General features: G+C 48.1%; 1 pseudogene; it reads right to left on the bottom strand.

The window, feature by feature from the left end:
- Window positions 1–748: 748 nt before the first annotated feature.
- Window positions 749–27149, bottom strand: part of LOC127207889 (proteasome subunit beta type-3-like) — a 55712-nt pseudogene continuing 29311 nt past the window's right edge.

Genomic DNA, 27149 nt, shown 5'->3' on the forward strand with positions numbered 1-27149 from the left:
CAATGTACCATTGTCTCCATGTGCACAAACTTAAATCAAGTTTAATTTATAAATTTGGCATGGGTTAGTAATGCTAATAAAATAGAGCAGTGAAATGAAAGTTATGTGTATTCTTTTAATACTTTTTCTTCTTTTACTATAGGGTATCACTGGACCAGCTGGACCAGAAGTTGCTAGGTAGAGTAGGTTAGCCTTGAACTCAGATCTGCCTGCCTTTGCTTTCGGAATTAAATATTTTCTCCCCACCCTCCACCCTTGCTCTGTGTGTGTGTGTGTGTGTGTGTGTGTGTGTGTGTGTGTGTGTGAGTGAGCGCGTGTGCGCTCACTTGTACCATGGCCTGGGTGTGGAGGTCAGAGGGCAACTTTCAGGAGTCAGTTTTCTTCTCTTCCATCATGTGGGTCCCAGGGATTGAGCTCAGCCCTTCAGGTTTGATGATAGCAAGCACATTTACCCGCTGACCCCCCTTCACTGACTGAAATGTGCTCTTTTTTACATGGCCAATGTTGGGCTCCCTCCACACTGCCATCCCTGAGGCACTGTTGTAGACTGACCCTGCTGAAAGTCTCCCCCTCTTCCGTATGTGTCTCCACTCACATGTGGCTCTAGAAGGTGTGGGCATCTGCTGTTCTTGTGGAGTGGGAGAGGGGAGAGTGGATCTCAGCGGCTGGCAGGGGATGTCCCACCCGAGCTTCTGCCTGCAGTTTTAGGACAGATTTTATTGTACAAGTAGGTGCTGGTATGGCCTGACTACCACGTCTCTCCAAATGTCGGGCATCGAAACATGATCACCCGTGTGAGGCTGTTGGGGCATGGCGCCTTTTGAGGGGAAAAGAAGAGATGATGAGGGCAGTGGCCTCAGGAATAGATGGGTTCCTTTACAAATCAGCCCAAGGGAGTGGCCATCCCTTACCACACAGAACACAGGGAGAAGCCGGGCTCTCACCAGCGACTCTGTCAACACGTTGATCTTGACTTGCCAGCCTCCAGAGCATTGGGAGATACCACAACTCGTCAGCCAGCCCTATTCTGCTACAGCATCCAGGGTGGGCGGGGCCGGGGAGGGCATCAGTCCCTATAAACAAACAAACCATGGTGGTGGGTATTAGAGAGGACCCAGAGCAGCACAGAGGAGGAAGTGGGTTGAGTTGGACCAGCACAGCTGCCCAATCAGGACTCAGGTTTATCTGAGCCTCTTAGACCTCCTGACCCATCGCTAAGCCCATCTTCATCTGCCCTTTAACTTCTGGCTCTCTGCCCTCCCCACTTTCCTTCTTGTGCTGGTGTGTGCATGTTCATGAGTGTGTGCATGCACATATGTCTTTTCCTTAATTGTTCTCCATCCTGTCAATGGCTAGCCATTGACTCCCAGGGACCCACCTGCCTCCACCTCCCAAGTGCTGGGATGACAGGTGCTCATCACCATGCCTAGCTTTTATGCAGGTGTTGGGGCTTGAACTCAGGTCCTCGTGCTTGTGCAGCAAGCCCTGCTGACCCTTTCTTCTGCAAAGTCTCTGCCTTCTCCTCAGTCCATCTCAAGAGGAAGCAAAGGAACAGAGTAACTTGAACTTGAAAAGTTTCTCCACCCCAAGTCACCTGACCTCACGTTCCCAAGCTCTAATATACCCTGTGCTGTGGGGATGATGTGACTAAGAGGCCCCAGGTAGGTCTTCCTGACCACGAGGGCAGGTCTGTCCCTGAGCTTTACCTCCACAAGAAGACATCAATTTCCCTGCCACTCTTGAGGACAGACAGAGCTGGGCAGCACAGTGTGGCCAGTAAGGGATGTCTGTCTTGGGGACATAAGTGGGACCCTGAGAAGAGGTGGTTGATGGGTGCAGGTGGGAGAGCCGCCATGAGCAATGTTGTTTTGAGGCAGAACATGGACATCTCTGTGCTTTGTTTGTTTGTTTGTTTCTTCTTTTTTTGAAAGAAAGGCAATTTTCTTAAAAAGAAAAACAACAAAAGGAAACTGGGGCCAGGGCGTAGGGCCAGTCCATCCAGGCCTTCAGTGTGATGTGTGGTGATCTTGTCTTTTTCAACGATGTGGATGATGATGCCCTTGCCCAATATGGCATCCTGGTCCGCAGCATTCAGCATGGCCTGGCAAATGGTTTCAAATGGTTTCTGGATCCATGCTGGGCTCCTATACATTGGATCAGAGCAGGTCCCACTGGCTACAAAGCCATCAGTCACCATGGGGCAGCCAATGAGGTCTAGAGAGCAAATGCAGGGCTTAAAGGTCTTTGGGTCCAAGCCAGAAATGCCAGGCTCTGTGTAGTAGGGACCAACCTGTTCCTTATACAAGAGGCGGGCCACCATGCTCATGAGGGCTTGATCTGCCCACCTTCCTTCAGCTCGTACAGGTTCAGCTGGAACTTGGGGCGCTGGGCAACTGTCTGGACAGTGGTGGCCTGCCTGGCCAAGCCTGTGGCTGTTATGAGGGGTCTGCATGCCTCCCACTAGGCCCCGCCTCCCACTAGGCCCCGCCTCCCACTAGGCCCCGCCTCTAACATGTCTCCACCTCCAAACATTGGGGAGTGTGTTAGAGTTCTCTAAGAACAGAATGGATAGAATGAGTATATTTTGCAAAGGTGATTTATCAGATTGCCTCGCGTGACACCGTCTGGGTAGTCCAACAACGACTGGAGAGGCTGAGAACGTGGTAGCTGGTCAGTCCACAAGGCTGGGTGTCTCAGCAGTCCTAATCTGGCACCAAAGGCCTGGAGGGAGGATTCCTGGAGAGCCGATGACCTTCAGTCCACGTTGGAAGGCAGAGGAAGCTGCCTGCCAAAGTCAGGGTTTGAAGGTGGCAGCAGTAGCAACAGGGCAGATGCTTTTTCCTGGGACTTCCTTACCTCTGGGCTGAAGGTCTCACACATATAGGGAGGCTCTTTCCTCAGTTAAAGCCTCCGGTGAGATGTCCTCACTGATCTGCTCAAAGGCAGGCTGCTTAATTGATTTCCGATCTCATCAAGTTGAGGATCAAGATTAACAGTTGCTGGGAGTTAAGACGGACAGGAAGGCTGGTTGAGATAGGAACGCATTCAAGGGCTAGCTTTTCTGGCAGGGCATCCAGGTCTAACAGAACTGCTCCAGGCTCCTGCAAAGACTCTTCTGGAACCCACCCATGTCAGGAATGTATCCTTTGGGTATCCGTGAACCAGAGACCCCCCCCCCCCCCCCCCCCCCACTGAACCTCATAAAGCATCCCATTTGCCATGAATACTACAAAAGGAAACAGGTGAGGGGATTGGGGGTGGGACACGAATCCTCTTCCTGTGTGCCTCCTCAAGGCCCAAGATCTAGACAAAGGAATGCTTCAATCAAGGTTTCAGCAATAAGCCAGAACTTTCCATCTTAGCTCTAGGCTCTGAGCCTGCTCTTGTCTTTGAGGCCTCTGGGGTAGTGGCCTAGGGCCACTCTATCCTGGGGCCGAGCTGCACGGGGCTTGCTCAGGCTCTTGACCCTGTGGGATGGAGTATTCTCTTGGACTGTATTCTTTGTAGACAGCAACTGGCCAATAACAGCATTATAAAAATGCTGCTTGTTCTTATCCCAAGGCCGAGTCAGCCCAAAGACAGGGACAGAGGTAGTCTCTCTGGGTGTTGGTAGACTAAGAACAAACCTTAGGAATCTCAGCGTTCTTGCCCTTGAAAGCAAGCCCCAAACACAGAATTTAACATTTTCTATTCTGTCTGGGATTTGTGGCTGCTGCTGGGGCCATCTCAGTGAGCTTGGCTTAAATGTCATGATGTGGTTTTCAGGTGCTCATAAGACATTAAAGATCACATCTGTCTGCATGAGTTGCATTTTAATTAGTCAAGGGATCTCATAAAACCTCCTTGGCCCCAAGGGAACATGCCCCCATGCTTTGTTCAGCCCTGGGTGTGTGTTACCACCTCAGATGGCTGGTGATAAAAACGTCCAGAGGACCGAGGGGCCTGCTACTGCAAGAGTGGAAACTGGTTTTACTTTTCAAAGCTTATCTGTGAGGTCACTTAAGCCAAATGCCTGTGGAGAAAGAGAGAGGGTGACAGAAAGACACTTTATGAACAACTAACAATGCAGTGGGGTCCCTGTGAGCAGCACTCACCATTTCTCCTCCACAGGTAGTTCATGGGATCTAGAAAAAACAAAAGCTGATTATCCCAGAGGGAGAGCCATTTGGAAAGGTGTCTGTTTACCTATCACCACTGCACTGTCTCATGCCTACTTCTCCTCTCCCACTCTTTGTAAAACTTATCTTTGGGGCTCTGCTGGGAAAGCCAAGGGCACTCCACCTTCTTTGACGCTCTTTTGTAGGGTCCAGAGGATGATTTAGGACAGCCCATACTTTCAGTTTTGAATGAGCTGGTTCATTAAGAACACAGCAAGCCAAAGTAAAGGAAGAAACAGCAAGAAGCATATAGGTATTTAAATATCCTCGGATGGGCCAGGTGTTGATGGTGCACACCTTTAATCCCAGCACTCAGGAGGCAGAGGCAGGTGGATCGCTGGTCTACAGAGTGAGTTCCAGCACAGCCAAGGATACGAAGTGAAACCCTCTCTCAAAACAAAAACAAAAACAAAAACAAAAACAAACAAACAAAAATCCTTGGATGGAGTGCTCAGAACATCTAGCAAAAAATGACCTGGGGGAGGCAGCCAGAATGTCTGATGAGCAGAGGCCTGGCCAAAGCAGAGTGTCCTGTCTGGTAAGGCTTCCCAACAGAAGCACAAACAGCAACAGCTAGTGATGACATCATCAAACTGGGTGCTCACAACATCTGCCAGAAACCCACTGGGGAAGTTGAGGCAGGCAGCTGGGCCTCCCAGCTGAGCTCTCTCTTCACAGCTGAGCTCCCACGGCTGAGCTTCCAGCTTCTCTCTCCCAATCTTTCTATCATGGGACAAATAGTAGTGACGTCTGTTGGAGATGGCTGATCTAGCTGTTCTCAGGGACACAATGTTTTTTTTGTTTTTAAACTTGGTTTTGATGTCCTCTTGTTGTCTTCTCACAGAGTCAGGGGGCCAGCCTGTCCCCTAGCAAGGAACCTTGGAAGACACTTTGAGACAAACATGCTTGGGTTTGAAAGTTAGAGTGGAGTAGGGGTGAGGACAGAGGAAGGGCAGTCTCACCTCTGGAGACAGTGTCTCAGTGAGCTCAAACAGCATGCGAAGACTCACCTAAATAACACACGTTACAGAAGCTAGTTAAGAATCTGCAAGTCCAACTCAGTTCAACTGGCCCTGACCCCAGCTGGGAGAAAACAGGGGAATTCCTGGCCTTTAACAAGCTCATAACCTTCTAGTGTGAAAACAAGCAGGTTGTGGCCAAGAGTGTCAAGACAGGGGTAGTGAATGTGTCTACCTTGCACAAGGCTGGGTTCAGTCCCCAGCACCATGGAACTAAACCAAGCCAACCCATCAAACAACCAAACACAGAAACAAAGCTGCCCGGGCGAGAGGAGACTTAGCTATGGATGGACGTTTCAGAAATAAGAAGGTTCATAAAGGAGTATTATAGACTATATTACAGAAGGAATAGGAGGGCCAGTGAGATGGCTCAGCGAGTAAAGGAGCCTCCTGCCAAACCTGAGGAGCTGAGTTCAATCCCTGGGTAGAGAGAACAGATTCCTGCAAGTTGTTCTCTGACCTTTATGAATGCGCCACAGCAAGCGTGCGTGCATACACATGCAACAAAGAAATAAAGAATAATTAGAAAAGAAAGCATAGGAACTCTGGGTGGACCTATAGTCATCAAATAAATGTATCTCCACAAAGCTAGAAAAAAATTCCCATTGCACATGTGTTCAGGTGTGTGTGTGTGTGTGTGTGTGTGTGTGTGTGTGCGTGTGCGTGCGCACGTGTACGCAAACAACATAAGCACTAGTAGAAAGAAATCGGAATTAGTAAAAAAAAAAGAAAAACATTTGTATTGTAAAGAAATTATTAGATTTTCAGAAAGGTAAGAATATTTGCCTGTTTCATAAGGGACTAGCACCTAGAATATGTACACATCTCTCATGACTAAGTGAAAAAAGACACATAGCCCAGTGGATGAGGACACAGTCCTTCAGAAGCCTGAGAATGGTTAAGAACGTGATGAGATCCTAGTGTCCTTATCAACACAAAAATAAAAATAAAATCCACAATAAGACACCGCTGCCGCTGGCCGGTGGTGGCAGATGCCTTTAATCCCAGCACTCAGGAGGCAGAGGCAGACGGATAGCTGTGAGTTCGAGACCAGCCTGGTCTACAAAGTGAGTCCAGGACAGCCAAAGCTACACAGAGAATCCCTGTCTCAAAAAAACAAAAAACAAAAAACAAAACCAAAACAAAAAACCAAAACAAAACAAAAAACAAAAACAAAACCCCCCTCCAAAAAAAAAAAAAAAAAAAAAAAGACACTGCTGCATACACACATCAGAAAGTCACGTAACAAGTTTAGCAAGAATGAGGAAGAAGGAACATTCTAGAAGTTCTTTAAAAGGCTAAACATGGACAAGAAATAACAAATGCTGGTCAGTTGTGGAGAGGGTTACTTCTCCTCCCTGCGAGTAGTAATGCAAATGAACACACTAGGGAAATCGAGATAGAAGTCCCTCAAAACCTGAAAAGATGCATTGGCAAGATGGCTCAGAGGTTAGAGTCACATGCCACTCACGCTTGGCCATGAGTTCAACCTCTGGACTGCACATATGAATGGAAGGAGAGAACCAACTCTACAGTTGTCCTCTGGCTTCCACATGCAAGCCATGGAATAAATGTGTCCCCTGCATCATGCCCACATGTACACATACACACAAATACACAAACAAAAATATCAACACATGACCTAGTTATCATGTTTCTGTGAAAATAAGACAAAGAAATGAAATTATATCAAAGAGCTCTCTATCTGTCCATATTTATTGCAACATTATTAACAATAGCCAAAGTCTAAAATCAACAATGTTCAGCAGTGGATGGATGAATAAAAAGAAAATGTGAAGCCGGGCGGTGGTGGCACACCCCTTTAATCCCAGCACTCAGGAGGCAGAGGCAGGAGGATCGCTGTGAGTTCAAGACCAGCCTGGTCTACAAAAGCAAGACCAGGACAGTCAAGGCTACACAGAGCAAAAGAAAGAAAAAAAAAAAAAAAAAAAAGAAAATGTGGTCTATATCCATAATGGAATACAATGCAGCCATAAAAAATCCCAAAACAACAACAACAACAACAACAACAACAACAACAGCAACAACAAAAAAACAACCCTATCCTTTGTAACAAGACAGAGGGACTTGGATGACATAGTGTAAAAGGTGAGCACAGAAAGACAAAGACCATATGATCCCACTTAGGTGGCATCTAAAAACCTTGGAATCAGAGAACAATGGTTCCTAGACACACTGGGTGGCAAAGGGAGGTAGATGAAAGGGGTGTGGTCTAGCGAAAGAGTTATAAGCAGGTTGGGGGAATAGGTGTTTTAGTTAGCAATAATGTGAGGCTGGAGGAAAGATGACTCAGTCCTCTTGCAGAGGACCCAGGTTCAGTTCCCAGAACATGTATAATCTCCATAATCATCTGTAACTCCAGTTTCAGGGGACTCTGATACCCTCTTCTGGCCTCTGAGGGTACTGCAGTTATACACACACACACACACACACACACACACACACACACACACACACACACACACACACCAACACATACTTAAAAATAAAAACAATTTAAAAAATGTGTCATAGATTCTAAAACAGCTAGAAAAGTGTTTTTGAGTGTTCTCACCACAAATTATAAGTGCAAGCCGGGAACAGTATTCCAACTACCAGAGAAGCTGAGACAGGGGCATTGCTTGAGCTTTAGGAGTGAAAAAGAAAAATGACAGAGGGAGTGACTTGTTCATTACAGGATGGATGCACACATCAAGTCATCATATCCTGCCCTGCGTATAATGTACAATTGAAACAGGCCAACAAAAACAACACTGAATCTGATAAATAATACAAGCAGCCCATTGGGCCGCATAGGAGGGCCTACCGGGCTGGAGGTGTGTGTGGTCAAGGACGGAGCTTGGAAACCTATAACTCTTGCTGTGACAGCGGCAGCCTGCGGTGACTGTGGTGGGACAGCTACATGGGGGAGGGTAAAACCGCAGTCCAAGGGGATCGCAAGTGCATTGCTCAGAAGGCTGCTGTGAGCCTCAGAGACCCGGAGGAAAGCAAGCAGGGACTTGCCCTTTGGGAAGATTTCTCTGCACGGTAGCATGGGGCTGAAGCAAACTTGATTCAAAGCCTGCTATGGTTTGCGTGCTCAGTGTCCCCCCAGAGGCCCCTGTATAGCCGTTGGGCCCAGAATTATGGTATTAGGGAATGCAGTGGATTCTCTCTTTCCTCATAGGTCCAAGGGATTTGAACTCAGGCTTGATGATGGGTATTTTTACTCACTGAGTCATCTTCTAGCCCCGTGTGTGTATTTATTTTCATGTTGTTATTTAGACTTTATATCATTTTAGGGCCACAGCTCCTTCTAGAGTGCTGGTGTGCCGTGAGTTCTCACTGGAATGCTTCTGTGGTGAGCTGAGGTCCTTGTTTTAATGAGGTCTCTTTGGTAGCGAGTGATAGAAGTGACTTGAGCTAGCTGAGGGAATTTGGGGACCCATTGGTCCTTACAAAGGGCTGTACTCAGCAGTGATCTGTGTATGCTGGGCCCAAATCACTGAACTCTTGCCAGAATGTTCCAATCCTCTGCTAATTTCCTGGATGTAAAACAAGCCCAGCACGGGGCTTTAATTTTCATAATAAAGAGTGACAATGCATATGGGTTTGTCTTGCACACCATCCCTGAGCGCACCCTTCAGCTGGCTGGCTGCGGGCAAGGCTTGCAGACTGTGCCTGCGAATCCAGACAGAGGCCCCAGCCACCGCACACCTTCCCATTTCCCCGGGAGCGTCCAGAGCCGCGTCTCCCGCTGTGCAGCAGAGGCCAGCTTGTTCCAGTCTGCACCGCAGGACAGGCTGTCTTTCTGCGGGCTGCTGGAGAGGGGCCGGGGAGGTGATAAGTGAAGCCCAGGACAGTTTCTGGAACCCACTCAGAGGACACACCGGGCGGCCGGAGGAGTGGCCGGACTTGGCGGGACCAGCGACCCCGTGAGGAGAATGGTCACATTTCAGAGACTGGAGTCGTCAGCGTGGAAGGTCTTCAGAGGCCAGCTCACAGACAGCCTAGCAACCGCGAGGAGGGGAGGGAGAAGGAAAAGGGAAATTGTATTTTGCCTAAAACCAGGTTTCTTTGTCTCTCTTCTGGGTGGTGTCTATGCAATGGACCAAAGTGGGGATGTCATTTCCTTTGTTTGGGCGGAGTCACGAGAGAATGCTGGGAAGGAGACTTGGTGTGGAAAGAGTGTAAGTTAGGGGCTGGGGCGAGGTGCTCAGGACAGTGAATTCACTTGTCCTGCCAGAATAAGGACCCCAGTTCTACCTTCATCAACAAGCGGGGATCAAGTAAGCAAGCAAGCAAGCGGTCAGGTGGGGTAATGAGTGTTTGCAATCCCACAGCAGGGAGGCAAGGGCAGGTGGATCCCTGGGACTCGATGACCATTCAGTCTAGCCTAATTGGTGAGGTCTGAGTTCCAGGGAGAGATCATGTCTTGAAAGATAAGGTGGGGCCTGGAGAGACCTAGCAACCAGTGTCTGACTCCTGGAACTCGAGTTAAGGTGGAAGTAGAGAGAACCGACTCCACAAAGTTGTCCTCTGGTCTCCAGACAGAAACCATGGCAACCATGCCCCTCCATACATAACGCATGCACACACAGGCACACCAGCACCAACAACAATAGCGCCAACAAGAGTAATAAAAAGAGACATACAAAACAAGGTGGGTGGCTCCTGAAGAGTGACACTCATGGTTGTCCTCTGACCCCTCACTCCATGCACCCACAGACACACACACACAAGAAGAGAGTAAGCCAGCGCTGTGCATGGGCTCAGTGACTCCTATGCCTTATACACGGGTTTATGCTAATTAAAAGCTTATGCATTTTGGGGAATTCCTAAATTTGTTTCGATTAAAAAAAATCCTTTGCACATGAAGAATATTATATTTTAATCAATTAAAAAATTGTGATTCATAATTTTTTTCTCACAATTATTTAGGAGACTCTTTGTAAGGGCAGTGTGGGCAGGCATGTACTTGGGTGCTAGGAGCCCACTTGCAAGAACCAGGAAGCAGATTTGGTTGGAAAAATGAATCCTTTACCTAATATAAAATTTCCTCTGCTTTTGGTGTCTCTTATAAATCAGATTTCATTTGCTTTATGTTTTTTAGAACTTTCGCAAAAGATATGGGCCACTGACAGCATTGTTTCTTTCTTTTACTTTTTCTTTTTTCTTTTTTTTCCCGAAACAGGGTTTCTCTGTTTAGCCTTGGCTTTCCTGGACTTGCTGTGTAGACCAGGCTGGCCTTGAACTCACAGTAATCTACCTGCCTCTGCCTCCCGAGTGCTGGGATTAAAGGCGTGTGCCACCACGCCCGGCTAGCATTGTTTCTTTATCCCTGTGCTGGGGACATTTGAGAAAAGGATGCTTCATCCACCACTTTCTTCTCCTCCTTCAACCCCTTCCCTCCTTACCCACTTTGTGTAGCAGAGGATGACTTTGAACTCTTGATCTTCCTGCCTCCACTTCCTGGATGCTGGGATCACAGGTGGGCGCCATTACCATCTGCTCTTGCCTGCACTTTCTTTCTTCAGTCCTTCTTTTTTTCCTTTGACTTTAAAAGATTTGTTTTTATTATTTTAAATGCATGAGTGTCTCCCTGAATGTATGCTGTGCACCAGTTGTGTGCCTGGTGCCCAAGGAGGTCATAAGAGGGCACCGGATTCCGTGGGACTGGGGTCACAGATGATTGTAAGCCACCATGTGGGGGCCTGGAATCAAACCCAGGTCCTTCACGAGAGCAACAAGTACACTTAACCACTGGGCCAATTCTTCAGATCCCTCCTGCCATTTCTTCTTGTGAGAATATATATCACCATCTTGAGTCGGACACATCTGTCCGAATCATCTATTTTAAAAACTGAGTTCTTCAGGACTTTGGGCAAAGGGAACACGGTGTGACTGGCCATCAGCTTTCTAGGTTTCTCAACATCCCTGCTGTGCCCACAGGTGTGATGGTCCTCTTCTGTCCTGAATCCTCTCCAGTCCCTTTTTCTCATCTTTTCCCTTTGGCAGTGACCACATCCAGGAGCATGTGCTGGCCGAGCTTGGTCACTTTCCCTTTGCAGAACTTTATTTCCCTCTCATGAGATTGACTCTGAAATCCCTTTCCCTCACCAAACCCACAAAACAAGGGAAAATAGAGCAAGATGTTATCCTAACCCCATTTCTAATCCAACCCCTGACACTCCCCCGACCAGACACCCTTCACACTCATACACATGCTCACAACCACACACATGATCATATACACAATCACAATCACAAACACAACCTCACACATACAACCACACACAGTCACTCACAACCACACGCATACACACTCAAAGCTCTAGTTTAAACAAATCCTGTTCGGGTTCAATTAGGATTGAGTTAGGCTTGTAGTGACATGGGGACACTGACATCTCTATTTGTTGCTAGGGTCTCTGTGCCTTAAAACCACGGTTCTGAAGGCTAGAAATCCAAAACTGAGGTTCTGACAGGCTGTGCTTTTTCTAAGGCATTGGGGGAGATCCTAGGCATCACATGCTCTTCTCTTTGGTTTTCCTGACAGCCTCTGGGATTTTTTTTTCATATTGTTCCACCTGCACTGTTGATGCATGAGGCGAGTCTGTGTTTCTCCCCATCTTATGACGACATCAGCCTGTGAGAGGAAGGACCTACTCTACTCCGGTATGACCTCATCTTAGCTAGTTAATTGGCAGTGACACTATTCCCACATAAAGCCATTTTGGGGAAACCCTGTGAAGGATATGGGTTTTGGTGCCAGTGTGGTCTACTCACCCCTTGGTATCTTTGGTGGGTTGAGTTCAGATTTCCAATGAATAAAACATAAACTTGATTCCATCTTGGAAAAATAAAAGGGCCCTTTCTCTTTATAAGACAATTGACTCAGGTATGTGTTACAGTGCCAGGACACTGACTAACAAATGTTGGGGGAGGGGTAGGGGAAGGGGGAGGGGGGAGGGGGTTCTGGGATGGAAGCTGGGTAAGCCACTTTGGATTTTCTTAGAGATTGAAGAGGTTAGAATGGGTGAAAGCAGGGAGATCCTGCACCTTGAAGGGAAGGGGCAATGTTCTCAGAGCTCTGTGTGGAGTACAGAAGCCTGAATGAATGAGGCCTCATCAAGGGTGGGTGCTGGGCCCACTGGGGCATCTTGGATATGAGTCGAGTTGACACTAGGCAAACGGATGATGCTTTGCGTTGCAGCTCAGTTGGTGGCTAGGGATGCCAGAAACTCAGAGGCCAGGTCTACGGTTTTAGTGGGTGGAACGAACAGAGTGGGGGAAGGAAGGGATATGAGGTAGAGAGCAACTGGAATCGTTGATGGACTACAGAACAGTTGGAGGAGGGAGAGGGTGGTGCCTGTGGTAGGGCCTGAGAGGTGAGCTTGCGGTTCCAGGTGGAGGGTGTTGGGCTGTGAATAGGTTTCATGAGCAGATGTGAGGGGGAGGTGCAGGAAGGCAATGCCTACAGGTTTCCTGGATCACGGCTCTAAGGGGATCCATATAGCATGTGACAAACTACCATAATTCCCGAATAGGAGTCCAGGGTGGACACAGGAATGTGAAGGCAGAGAGGGGCCCTGGGAGAGCAGCCATGAGCTAAAAGCCTTTCAGAGGGGCTGGGAACATGGCTCAGTCGGCAGAGTGCTTGCTTAGCCTGCTCAAGTCTCGGGTTCAGCTGCCAGATGTGGGGGCTCCCGATCATAATTCAGCACTGTGAGGTGGAAATAGGAAGATCAGGAGGGATTCACAGTCATTGTCAGCAGCTATATAGCAAGTTCCAGGCCAGCCTGGACTACATGAGACCTTGTCATAAAAACCAATTGACCAACAACCAACCAACCAACCAACCAACCAACCAACCAACCAACCAACTAACCACCAACTAGCCAACCAACCAACCAACCAACCAACCAATCACCAACCAACCAACCAACCAACCAATCACTAACCAACCAACCAACAATCAACCAACCAATCAACCAATCAACCAACCAACAACCAACCAAGCCCAAAACTTTGGGGAGAGAAGAATTGCCCAGAAGGGCTGAGCAGGGTAGAGCTGATGAGGAAAGTGTAAAGTTGAGGGGAATTGGCAGGGCTTGGGGAGAGGGGAAGCTGGAGCCTGCTGGACCTTGAGGAGGCTCAGGGGTGACCAGGCTGGTCTGTTAAGTGGCCACCACCTGCTGAGGTGGCTAGAGCTGGGCATGGCCTCCAGCTTGTCCCAGCTGCTGGGGTCTTCTTGCTATCTTTGGCTTATTCATACCTTAACAATTCCCTACACCAGTTACAGGCGTGTCCAGAATCGTCCCTTACAGCTCCCAGGGGCCTCAGTTTCTCTCTCGGGGTACCCAGGTAGGCAAATCCAGAGCACTTGGGGTTAAAGGTGTCCCAGGGCAATGGTGGGGCCCTCTCCTTCCCCTCTTCTTAGTCAGAACCCAGCGAAATCCACACTCCTGTGTATTTGCTGTTCACATTTCTCCAAAGGATTTATTTGCCTTCATTTGCATAAGAAATACCACACTCCCATCCTAATGAGGCCCATCTGGCAATGCAGCCTCCTCTCACTGGGCTCTTCTCTGTGGAGAGCTGCATAGGCCAGGGCTGTGATAATTAGACCATTCCCTTCCAGGACTGAGAAAGGACTGTTGAAGGCCAGCTCTGGATATACCACCTGGACCTGTGCTGTCCACAGCAGGGCCAGAGATGGTTCCCTAAGCCGCTGGCCATGGGGTCTGCATACCCATCTGTGTGAGCATCTGGGCCAGCTCTGCCTTTTCCAGGCTGTCCTTGGCTGGACCAGGGCTTAGCCACTATCAAAGCAGGCGTTTCATAGTAACTGTGAAATCCAACTGTGGCCAAGTCTCATGGCCACTGGGTTGATCTTGGCCCAGGTTGGAAAGACTTGAGCCATGTAATATGGGGGTACAGATGGTGTCCTCTACAACGTCAGCTGTGAGCAGTACTCGCTGGGCTTCATCAGAGGTGACAACTCAGGGAACGTGCCTTAACTTTTTAGAGTCACTCTGGCAATCCCCCCAAGAGCACTCGTTCCTGTAAGCCATGCCATTATACTGCCTGTTTGTGTGGACAAACCAACTCAGAAGGCTGGTGGGCTTCAGCCTTATGCTGTAGGTCCTAGGACCCAGGTGCAGCAGTTACTAGGGGTGTCTTGTTGGAAGACTTGGGTGGGGCCCAGTAAGGCCAGCATCAGGCTCTTGGCCCATAGGTTCCCATTTTATGTGTGAGGCCAAGTCCACTGTTTTAGGCTACGCTCAGGGGCCATCTGGCTCCTCCCTGGATTCCACGTTTGCCTTGAAGCTTCTGTATGTTAAATATTAATTTCAGCCTCATTGCCTGTAATAGTGGAAACGTCCAGGCCTCTTGATGAGCCGTGCTGTGGTTTGGACATCACACATTGCTCCACAGCTCACATGCTGGACGTATGGTTCTTGGTGTGAAGGAATCAGGTAGTGGGACTTTTTAAAGGGAGAAGCTAATACAGGTGGGTCACTGGGGACAGACACTACCCTGAGAAGGGATTATCTAGGTTCTAGGGTCTTCTTGTGGGTTTCCGGTAGCTCCCAGGAGAGAGGCTGTTTTAAAAGTCAAGGTGACCCCCACCCTCCCCTACTCTCTGCCCTTCTGCCTTATCACATGGCCAATACACTGTACTCATCGTCTTCCCATGATGCCATCTGCCACGAAGTATTCAATGTAGCCACAGGGTCCTCATCACAGCCTGCAGCTTGCTTTTCCTTATCTGGCCTCCGGTAATTAAAAAAAAAAAAAAAAAAAAAAAAAAAAAGATTAAAACACACTGTGGAACTTGGGGTGGGGGCTGGTCAGGAGAGGCAAAGGCAAGGAAAGACATGAGTTTGGGACCTGAAACCCACACATCAAACCAAGGGACAGTGCACATTGTAACCTCAGTTCTGGGAAGATGGAGACAGGCCGATTTCCTGGGCCTTGCTGCCAGCCATCCTAACCTTATTGGTGAGCTCTTGGTCAATGGGAATTTCTTTCTCAAAGGAAATGGATGATGCTCATGAAGACGACACCCATGTGCCAGCGAGCACACACATACACTGGCACATGTATGCATGCCTCTATCCTCAATGTTTTAAGCATAAAAACATACAATTATAAATCAGCTTAACTTCTCTACCTTGTTGCAATTCTTTCCTCTGAAACACACACACACACACACACACACAGACACACACAGACACACACACAGACACACACACACACATAAACACACACACAGACACACACAGAGACACACACAGACACACACAGACACACACACACACAGACACACACATACACAGACACACACATAAACACACACACACAGACACACACATAGACACACACACACAGACAGACACACACAGACACAGACACACACAGACACACTCAGTCTATGCTTTTTCCTTCTGACTCGCTCCCGTGTGCACCTGTGTGGCCTTGTGGTCACGTTCCTACTTGTATTTGGACAATATATAATGAACTTTTCTTTCAAAATGGAGCCTCCGTTTCTGTTCCACACACTCTCCAACTCAAGATGCAGCCACATGTTCTGATTTCCATGGTAACAGAGTTTTGCCTATTCTTGCCCTTTATATAAACAGGATTGTTCAGCCAGTGTGTTCCTTTTTTGCATCTGATTGTTCTTCATCTGAAGATTCTGGTTTCATTTCTGTTGCTGTGATAAACTACCATGACAAAGGGCTGATGAGATGTACTTTTCACTTAGCACTGACCATTATAAAGTAGGGACACTTGTTCATTTTATTAAACTCTGGCCTTTGAGTAAACATCTTAGTGTTTTGTGTTGAAAGAAGACAGCAGACACAACAGTAGCCTTCACAAAAGGGCCTTGCAATGTTTGAGTTTCAAGCTAAACTAGCCACTTTTCTCATGGAATATGATTTTCACTTGAGAAGATTAATGGACAGCTGCACTGTGATGGTTGAGGCTCAGGCACCTGGAAGACATTTTATTGTAGATATATGAGGCAAACTAGGCTGTCACAGAAAGCAACTGACAGTATTTGATCCCAAAGATAAAACGAGATTTCAAGGGAAAGTCATAATTTTGAAAAAATTTGCAATCACCCTCTGGAAGCTTGAGAGTTTCTCAGTATTTAAAGACTTTTCTGATGAAATTAATGGCAATACTTTAACAAAATTTTACTATATATGTATATCATATATAATTTTTAATATATATATGTGAGAGGAGGGGCATATTTATGCTATGGTGAACACATGCAGGTCAGAGGACAACTTGCAGAATTCGGTTCTCTCATACCTCCATGTAGGTCCAGGGAATGAGATACAAGTTGTCAGGCTTGGTGGCAGGCATTTTTACATAGTGAGCTGTCTTTTGCCAGAGCCAAGCTAATAGTGGCATCATACAGTTGAACCTCCAGAACTGTGACCTAAGTAATTTTTCTTTATAAGATAACTAGCCTCAGGTATTTTGTTACAGTAATATTCTTGTAGGCTCAATTTTCTTAACCAATATATTTTATTAACAACTTAGTGACTGAGCATACGTCACTTATAACCCGACTAACCAAAACTATAGTAAATGAGGATTAATGGACACAATAACAAAACCTTAAGGATATCAGTTCCGAGGAACGATTCTCCGGGCATGAGCCGCAGGATTTCTTCTGCTGGAACCTGGGGTAACCAGAACCCAGAACCTAAGCAGGAGCCGGAGCCCCGAAGCTTTCCCTCGAGCAGTTCTCTCTAAGTGCATCTTGAAGTGCAGCGATGAACAGCCAAATCTATCCCAAGTCTCCAAAATGCCCCCGCCTCCAGTTCTGGGCTCATTTATATATCTCCTCCCAGAGTCTGTTCACGTGATATTTTCAGCTGGCAACAATTAAGCTCCTGCACGAGGTGGTTGCTCTTCTAGTGAATTAACCTCACCTGTTCTCTCACCAGACCATTCCGATCCTACACTTGGAATCCTAAAAAACAGATTTATCTCTCCTTCACCTTCTCTCTCTTTTTTTAATCTAAGCTCAGAATTATGTTTATAGGGAGCAGCATTGAGGGAGGAGCACCTATCCCCTCTGGGGCAAAGGACCATCCTGCTTACTACAAGTGACACAAAGCGTGGATCCTCAAGCTCAGAAACTTTGAACTGTAAGGCAAACCCCTGGGTGTGCAGAGTCCGTCTGGGACTTTTCTACTTTACCTCTGTGAGATTTCGGTGTCCACGTGATTGGCTGCCTTAGCATCCTTTTATTGCTTTAACGAGTGCTTGAGGGAAACAACTTACCAGAAGAAAGATTTCTTTCTGCTCACAGTTTCAGAAACTTTACCCCACACCTTTGGGTCTGCTGCTTCTGTGACCACATGGAGGCGAAGCATTTTGGCCGGGGTCCAGCGGTCTAACCTCTTGGAAGACAGATATTGCCAAAAGGGGCTTTCTCAGTCTTCCACTTTATTTCTATTCAGGACACCCCCAACCATGGGTTTGTCCCACCCATATTCAAGGAGGGGTTTTCCCTGCCGTTAATCCTCTCTGCAAACTCCTTCACAGATGTACCTGGAATTATAATCTACTAATTTCTTAGGGGCCTCATAACCCAGTCAGGGTTGACTATTGTATTGGCGATATGGGCAGGCTCTAGCAGTTTTGTTCGATGTGGGATTGAACGTCTTTTGCCGACATCACCTCAGCAAGCATGTAAGATCGTAGCGAGCTTGTAAGCATGGTCTTCTAGCTTGGTTTCTGACAAACATTTGGGCAAAAGACAAAACAAACAAACAAACAACAACAACAACAACAAAAAAAAAAAAAAAAAAAGGGAGGAGAGAGGGGTTTATCTGGCTCACGCCCAGGTTACAGCCCACTGTTGTGAGGAAGTCGAGGCGGGAACTTGAAGTGTCATGTGCACAGTCGTGAACAGAGCCCGTGTGAGCACATGGATTCCTGTTTGGTTGCTGGTTCTCCCCAGATAGCTTTCACCACACTGTTCAGGCCCAGCTGTGAGTGGTAGATCTTCCCAGTTCAGTTAACAGTCAAGACAAGCCCCCATAGATGTACCCACAAGCTAACATGGTCTAGGCATTCCTCATTAAAGGCTGTTCTAGCTGACTCTAGGTTGGGTCAAGGTGACAGTTAAAGCTCACCAACACACACGGTCAAATCAAAACCCAGGCCTGAGGGCTGCACGCTTGTACAGTGGCACAGGGACAAAGCACCACGGGTATGGCTGCGTTGTTACAGAGTTCTGAATTTCCCATTGTGGTCGCTGAGTTCACCGTGTGGAAGAGCACGGGTCTGCGCCTGCACATCCCAGAGGACCAGACTTTGCAGAACTAGGACCTCCTTGAGTCTGCACCCCAGGGGCCTTCCTTGCCTCAGAGAGTCTTCTTGGGTCTTTGGCAACTAATTTTAGGAACTTGCTACCCGTAATTGTCTGAAAAAAAAATCTATTAAAATAGTCCACGCTGTTGTGGGTTTCTTGCAGGAGTTGAGCATGTCCCCGTGTGCTTGAGCCACACACAGCATAACAGACTGAAGGCAGGAGCAGAGAGCTCAGCTGTCTTCTCCTAATCCAGGCATTAAAGAGATTCACAAATCTGTCAGGCAACACTGCTCTCCTTGCTCCATGCTTCTTGGAAAATAGAGTTAGTTTTTTTTTTTTTAATTAAAAATGTGTTAGTTATATAAGCTTGCAGTGGGCTTACTACTGTTATCTTTTACATTACATAATGGACGGATGTTTTTTTAAAAACTGTCTTAGCTGAAAATGATAATACAGTGACTATGGATACATGTAACCCACACAGATAAAGCGCTTTTGGAGGGGGGTTTCCCACATTTTAAAAGTGCAGACAGGGCTCTGAAACCAAAATGTCTGAGAACTTTGGGTCTAAGTTGGGAAGAATTCTGAACCAAGGTTACAAATTAGGAGATAATTAGTAGACAATTAGCATATTTCTAACTCCAGTCTTTAAAACGGTTCATTTTGATGGCCTTGTTCAAATTGAAAATTCCGGGACCCTTGTGACTTCTTTACTGGACAGCGGTGGAGATATTAAGTCTGTGGCTAGTAGCCTATGACCACTCTGCCTCTGTCATACAGGGCTCCTGCACCTCTGTGATTAACTGTTTCCTGCACGTCCCTCAAGTCAACTAAGGGTGTGGTGGACCCTACAGGATAGACCCATGGAAGAGACCTGCTCTGGCTCCTGAAAATGAGCTTGGGGCTGGTTGGGGCTGGATACCCAAAGCATGGTTCACACGGCATGGGAGCTGGCTCCTGGTGGGCACCTCCTGATGACCTTGCTGATGTTTCCTACCATGAAGAGGGGACATCCCACAAGATGCTCGAGGCAGAGGCAAAGGGAGACTGCTTCCCCAGGAGGGTGTGCTGTGGTTTAGATATGGAACTTCTCCCGGCCCACAGGGTGTCACTTGGGAGGTGATTGAACTTTTGGGAAGTATGGCCTAGCAGGAAGAGTCTTTAGGTTACCAAGGGCATGGCCTCAAAGGGTACTGTGGGACACACTGGTCTTTCTTCTTCTACTTTCTGGCCATGACATGCTACCTTACTATAGTCTTCAAAGCATTGGAGCCAACTGATCACGGACTTGGGTCTCCAAAACTGTGAGTTACGATGACCTTGTTCTCTTTGCACATAATCACTAATAATGCAAAGTTGATTGACGAGGGGTGTGGCTCCTATTCTGTAGCCCCCCGCCCCAGGATGCTACTGACAGAGACAGGAGCTGTGCTTATCATTCACCAGTCAGGCCCTTTGTGACTGTGCTGTCACCCCTCTTCTGGTCCCTATGGTCTCAAGGGTAGGGTGAGGAGGGTTGATAGAAGTGTCCTCAAAGCCTGACAGGAGGCTCTCATTCATCCAGAGTCGGATATTAATGAAGAGTTGTTGGGACCCTCGCAACCTTTATACTGTGTGGATTTGACTAGATGGGGAAAGTGGGGGGTTTTCTTTTGCTTTTGTGGATCATGAGTGAAAATAGTTCTGTAAAGTCTCTCTTAAATGATGTTGCTGTGTGATCGGAGGGATGGCCCAGTGCAAGCCCAAAGACCCGAGTTAGATTCTGGAGCCCGTGTGAAACAAGTGGATGAGGCACTGCACACCCGCAATCCTACAAGGTCTACAGGGAGATGAGGCAGAGACAGAGCATCAGTGGACTGGCTGGCCAGCTGGCTTGGAGGACCCTGTGCATCAGAAACAGTAGGAGGAACCCTGGCTCAGCAAGGTGGAGGGGGAAGGGCATAACTGAGCCCCAACAGTTGTTCTCTGATAATTTGCATGCATATACACACACACACACACACACACACACACACACACACACACACACACACACACACACTTTAAATGTTGATGAGCCAAGAGCAAAAGACTCATAGCAAACAGGAAAATAAAGTGCTTTTTGTTTTAACATCCTTCACAATCCTAAAAGATTTTATATAATATAGTGTATATATTATATATTTAATGTTACATTTCAAAGTGCATTTTAAAGGGCACAAACAACAGCAGTTTTCAGAAAATAGCTTCAAAGTGTGATTCTATGTGTGGCCATTATGAAATCATTCCCCCTGATTTTGCCAGATTTTCATAAGGATGTCACATGATGTGTGTAGGATCCGAGGGTGATGACCCTGTCAGTGCTGTCTGGCAGTCTGGTACAGTCAAAAGTGGTTTGGGAAGCCTGTTATATGGTATTCACCTTAGGTAAAAGGAAGGGAAATTTAAAATTCTATCTTCTAAAAGGCTGCTTTCTGCCTAGAGAAATTCATCCATCCATCCATCCATCCATCCATCCATCCATCCATCCACCTACCTACTACCCATTTGGACATCTTTAGTGTCTGTCTGTCTGTCCATCTATTCATTCATCTATACCCAGCAACCCATCTACCCATCCATCCATCACACACCTGTCCACTTCCACTATCTGTCCACGAATTCATCCATCCACACATCAATGCATTCATCAATCCATCCATCAATGCACTCATCCACCCATCCTCCCATCTTCCCACCTATCTGTCATTCATTTGCCCATCCCCACCATCCACGTATTCATCCGTGTAACCATCCGGTCACCTCTTTATTCCATTCTCTCATTATATACAGATTTTATACCTAAGAGGAGCCAGGCTTAGCGTAGGCTTCCTTAAAGGCAGCTGGGCGATTAGAATTGCACAAAGTGAAGAATTGGCTGCCCTCCCCCATAACTCTCATTAACTTTTTGTATAAAGGAACTGACCGAGCTGTAGCCCAGCAGGGAAAGGGTGGCCTGCTTCCTTAGTCAAAGGGGCAGCTCTGGTTGCTAGTTCACTAGGGAAACTATCAGAGTCAGATGAGAGCAGTGGAGTTGTCACATACAGACTGCTCATGGGAGACAGTCTTCACTCTGCGACAGGGCTCGATTCTGGGTTTTGACACGAATAGTTTGCATCCTAGAAAGGAAGGCCCCGTGACTCCTACACATGCCTCTGGCAGTAAAACTATTCCCAACTCCACAGTAAGTAGGCAGCAAAGCCAATGCTTCTGCTTCTCCGCAGGCTGGATATATCTGAGGGCATAAAGAGAGAGGGGAGGGTCAAGAATTAGGGGAAGGGATTCACAGACTGGCCACCATAGGCGGGCGACCTCAGTGTGGGTTACATCAGGGGTGCCATCTGGGTCTGTCTGCTGCCTGTTCCCAGACCTCCCTGCTTCCTCCTGATGGTCACAAAGCTGGAAAATCCATTCTCTCAGTTGAGATGGCTTTGCTACCAGTGCTCAGGATCCTACCTAGATGGCCCTCTGGACCCCACCTCACAGTGCTAAGGAGGAGCTGGAGCCAGCAGGGGTCTCCCCCAACCTAGTATCCGCAGCATCGCTCAGGCACGGGCATGCTTAGTCCCAGGAGGGAGGACACCAAATCAATAGGTGGCAGAGCACTGGATGCAGTTCCCCAGACTGGAGGCTTGCGTCGCTGTCTCTTGCTGCTTAGTATTTACCAAGTAAAAGTCATTGCCCTGGAGACGCCCAATTTATTGACAGTGAGAGATGAAGGCCGTCTGGTGCGGATCTGCACAGAAAGCCTCCTGTTTCCAGGCAGAGACTTGGGGAAAGACATCTGCACGGACCCAGAGGCTGTCAGGGGCCAGTCTCACCCTGGCTTGGTGTACAGTGGTCTTGGCTTGCGGGAGCAGATGAACACAGTATTTAGGCTCTTAGTGACCAGCCAGGAGATGGAGGGCGTGTGTGTGTGTGTGTGTGTGTGTGTGTGTGTGTGTGTGTGTGTGTGTGTGCTGACTATTGCTCTGCCGTGGATGGCTGGACGTGGTTCCAGTGAGCTGTCTCCTTTCTCTTTTCTGTTCATCCTGGGCCGACCCTCCTTATATGTGTCCTCTTCCTCTTGTGTCCAACTCAGCCAGAGCTCCTGGGAGGGAAGGCGTGGCAATGTCCCATCACTTGGGGTCCATACTGTCAGTCCTGCTTTAAATGAGGGGTGGAGCTGCCCTGGGATTCCCCCACACACTCTGGAGCCCTGGCCTCAAATTTTCCCAAGTCTTCTAGTGTCTGGAAGATAGGGCTCTCCAAGACGGAATGGGAATCCTATGGGGGGGGCGCTGGTGACCCCTGCTTCTCTCACTGCACACTGTACCCTGTGTGCGTGGTTGACTTCAGGCTTCAAGGAACTCTGAAGCTAAGTCTAATGGTCACCTGAGGACCCTGTGACTGGGCCTGGGTTCCAGGAAGGCGGCCTGGGGGCCAGATAATTCCTGTTAGCTGATGTAGTCTTCCTTTTGTGAGACCACATGAGGTTGGGCTGCCAGACAGGTGCTGATTTGGGGTGATCCAAATAGTGTACAAAACCAGAGGCCCCCACAAAATATTCTGCCTAGCATCACATGCCCTAGAGATAGATCCTTATCCCAAGTGACCTGTGACTGCCTGCCTGATACCAAACACCTTTTTTTTTTTTTTTTTTTTTTTTTAGCATCCTCTACCTTAGACTGTTGGCTGCTCACATTTGCAGCTTCTCCCCATGTCCAGTTAATTTCTCACTGTCATTATCTCAGTTTTCATCAGCTGTCAGTCAAAAATATGCTTTGAGGAAGCAGAGCCCCACTCTTGTGCCAATGAGATGGTGAAGGGGGCTTGTAGGTGGAGTCCAGCCCTGACACCTTCTCCCTTGGTGGCTCTCTGCTCCTTCTTTCTCTGTGCTCCTCAACATCTGTGTACACCTGGCCCTGGGGAACTGGATACATGACCTACAGGTGAGAGTTCTCTCCCGGGCCAGGTGGGGTCAAGTTTAGTTTGAGGGAATCTCTCAGAGCCGCATAGGCTGACATCTTGGTTTCTAGTGCAGAGATGTTGGGAGATAGTGGGACCTTCAGTACTTGGCTAAATTTAAGTACTTGTGGGGGCAGTGGAATAGCTTATGTGGGGGCAGTGGAGTAGCTGACGTGGGGGCAGTGGAGTAGCTGATGTGGGGGCAGTGGAGTAGCTGATGTGGGGACAGTGGAGTAGCTGATGTGGGGGGCAGTGGAGTAGTTAATGTTGGAACAGTGGAGTAGCTGGTGAGGAGTGGAATAGACTCTGGGAGACTTTAGAGCCTTCATATTGGTGACAGATGCCTCCTTCCAGACTGCAGATAAAGGTCACTCCTAAATCCCAGAGTAAAAACATCCACTTATCTGGAAAATGCCAAAAAGAAGAATGGCTGCCCTTTCCGGAGCTGAGCCCTACAGGCTGTAACAGGGAGCCAGGGAGATAAGAGGACATCAGGTGGTCCCCACCCAATGGTTTCCATCTCAAAGTTAGAGAATGTCTGAGCCTGGGCCAAGGTCTTGGAGTCAGAGAAAGTGAGCATCCGGTTTGACATTCTCTGGTGGCCTGGGTCAGTGTGGGGTGGGTCAAGGGGACACTGATAAAGCTGGAGCTGGCCACATAAGGTTGGTTCCGCTGGAACTCATCTGCAGGAACAAATCGCCAACACCCAAGCCTGGCTCCTCTGTCTGCCTTTGACGGGGCCTACCTCTGGCTGCAGATCATGCTGGCTCATGGCTGACACTGGGAAGGAGCAGTCCCTAGGGTGACACTCTCCTGTCAGGCTCCAGGAGTCTGTAGTTGCGAATTCGATGGCAAGTTGAGCTCCTTATGAGCAGTACAGTCCAGGTATGGCTTGAGGGTGACCCAAAAAAATCCATGTACCAGGGGCTGAGGAGACGGCTTAGTTTGGTAAAGTGCCTGCTTCAGAAGCCTGGCTTCGGATCTCTAGCACCAATGTGAAAGTGGACACAGTGGCATGTGTCTGTATTTCCACCACTTAGTGGAGGTAGTGACCGGTGGATCCCTGGAGCTCACTGGCCGGCTGAGCTCCAGATTCAGTGAGAGACTCTGCCTCAAGAAATGAGATGCGGGTAGATCAAGCAAGACCCCTGAGGTTGACCTGTGGCTTCCACACATGTATGTTCACACACGCCGTTACATTCTGTGTGTCATTTGCAGACAGCTCGGCCTCTTCCCAGGTCCAGTCCTCACCAGGATGCATAGCTCTGATTGGTTCCTGGTCTATGGGACCCTCCCTCACTGTTCTCTGCCTCCTTCCCCGGGAGGCAGCTCTGCTGACACCTCTGCCTTTCAGTTGGACTGTGCTGCACGTCTTACCTTTCCCAGGCACAACTTCCTTGATGTTATTGGAAGAGAGGTGGAGCACAGGCCCACACACTGGTGTACTATGGGTGCCTGGAAGGCAGCCTTGGAGGGTCCGGTCCATGTCTGTAGGAGGAGCCATTGTTGCAGTGGCTTAAATAATTAGGTGTTTCCTTCCTCAGACTCCCAGAGGCTGGAAGGCCATGGTCAAGTGTCCACAGGGCTGCTTTCTGCTGAGCCCTGTCTCCTTGGCTGTTATCACTTGGTTACCCGGCTGTGGGTGGCTCTATCCCAATTATCATTATCATGACCATAATGTCTCCGGCTCCTCTTTCATCTTCTACTCCTCCTTTGTTTTATTTGTTTGTTTGCTTGTTTTGAGACATGTTTTAATGTAGGCCAGGCTGGTTTTGAACTTGAGTGAGCCTGAATTCCTGATTTCCTGCCTTCACATTCCAAGTACTCAGATGACAGGTGTGGGCTACCCCACCTGATTCTAACCTCCTCCTTATAACATTTATTTATTTTAATTTTATGTGGGTCCATATTTGTTTATGTGTATGGATATGCATCACATATGCTCAGTGCTCACAGGGGCCAGATGAGGGCAGTGGATTCCCCGGAACTAGAGTTACAGATGGTTGTGAGCTGCCAGATGGGCGCTGCGAACCACACCTGGGTCCTCTAGAAGACCAGTATGCTCCCTTATCCACCGGACCATCTCTCCAGTATCCTTAACCACTGAGAGACGACACCAGCTCTGTTGAAGTAGGCCTCACCCTATTAGGGCATTTAACTTTAATTATCTCTTAGAAGTGTTCTTTCAAGACATTGGGTGTTAGGGACTTCAGAATATGGATTTGGAAGACACAATGCAGCCTGCTAGCCCACAGAGAATAAGTATAGGCTGAGACCATATCCCTGCCTTAATGTGGAGGCTGAGAGAAAGATAATCTAGCAGGAGGCTCATGGCTGGGATTGTAGCCAGATGCTGGAGAAGAAGGATGTTCAGGCTTGTCTCTGGAGTCCTGAGCCCCAGCAGCAGTACCAGACAACCCCCCTATAGAGGTAGCTCCAACCCATGATTCTTGGACCTCAGTTGGTGAATAGATGAAGATTTGGAGGCTCACAGGTCCAGTGACCACACCTAGATTTGTGTTGATATAGGCCGGACCCAAACTGTGGAGCCTTCCCAAGTAGTAAGGACAGGGTTCTACAGAAGGCCTGCAGGGGAGGGGTCAGGTGGGTGGGGAGAGGGTGTCACATGTATCTACCACCCTTGGCTCCAAGTGACAATATGTCCACGTAGGGCAGGGAAGTTCTTCTTGTGTGGCTAGGATGGCAAAGATGGCCATCCCATTCTTTTCACCTTGGAGCTGAGGATGCTGCCCAAGCTGGCAGGAGTACAGGCCACCACCAAGATCAACATGGCGATGACCATGTTGTGTTCAGCTTTTCTGTCATGTATCATTTCAAAAGTTCTGGGACTGAGGGGACATTTGTGGAGAAAATAAGAAGCCATGTTCTTTTGCCCTCTATGAGAAAGATGCATTCTGCATGTGGTAGTTAGCAGGCTTGTTTCATGTGGCTAAACTTGCACTGCTGAGCAAGCATGGGCTGCATCCATCCCAATAACCCCACATGCTTTTCACAAAGGTGGAATGGTGCCCACACCCACCCTATGGCCTGGGTCTGCTATGTGCCAGCATAAAACACTTTCTATATAGTTGTGGTCAACTGTAGCCCAAAAAAAAAAAAAAAAAAAAAAAAAATCAATGGAAAATTCTAGAAATGATTCAAAAACATCCTCTTGTTTCTTGGTTTGAGTGAGGTGATGCAATCTCATGTCATCCTGCTTCATTTAGTGCAGGGTGGGAATTACTCCTTTGTCCAGCGTTTCCATGCTGTGTACAGTACCTGCCGCTTAGTTAGTTAGTGGCTGTCTCTTGCTAGGCTCACTGTCTCAGGACTGCAGTGCCTGTATTCAGAGAACAAAGCTCAGGAGGGATGGTGGCAATTCATGGGGGCGGAGTCTAGAGAAGCAGACAAGGGCTTTCTGTTCATGGAAAGGTGAATGTTTATCTAAGCGGTCTGCAACTGTTTCCTTCTGAGGGAAACACTCTTTCCTGGAGGGAACGGGGAGGCTCCTAAGACTCTATAAAGCTTAGGGAATCTAAGGGAGTCATGAGGCTCTCCCCAAGGTTGTAAGAGCAGTAAATGCTGGCGGGAGATGGCTCTTCAGTGCCGCTGTCTGCAAGTTGTGCAGGGAGCCCTGGGGGTGTTGCCTTCAGGGATCAT

Source organism: Acomys russatus, chromosome 25 (genome assembly GCF_903995435.1).
Source record: "Acomys russatus chromosome 25, mAcoRus1.1, whole genome shotgun sequence".
In the NCBI taxonomy this organism is placed as follows: Eukaryota; Metazoa; Chordata; class Mammalia; order Rodentia; family Muridae; genus Acomys; species Acomys russatus.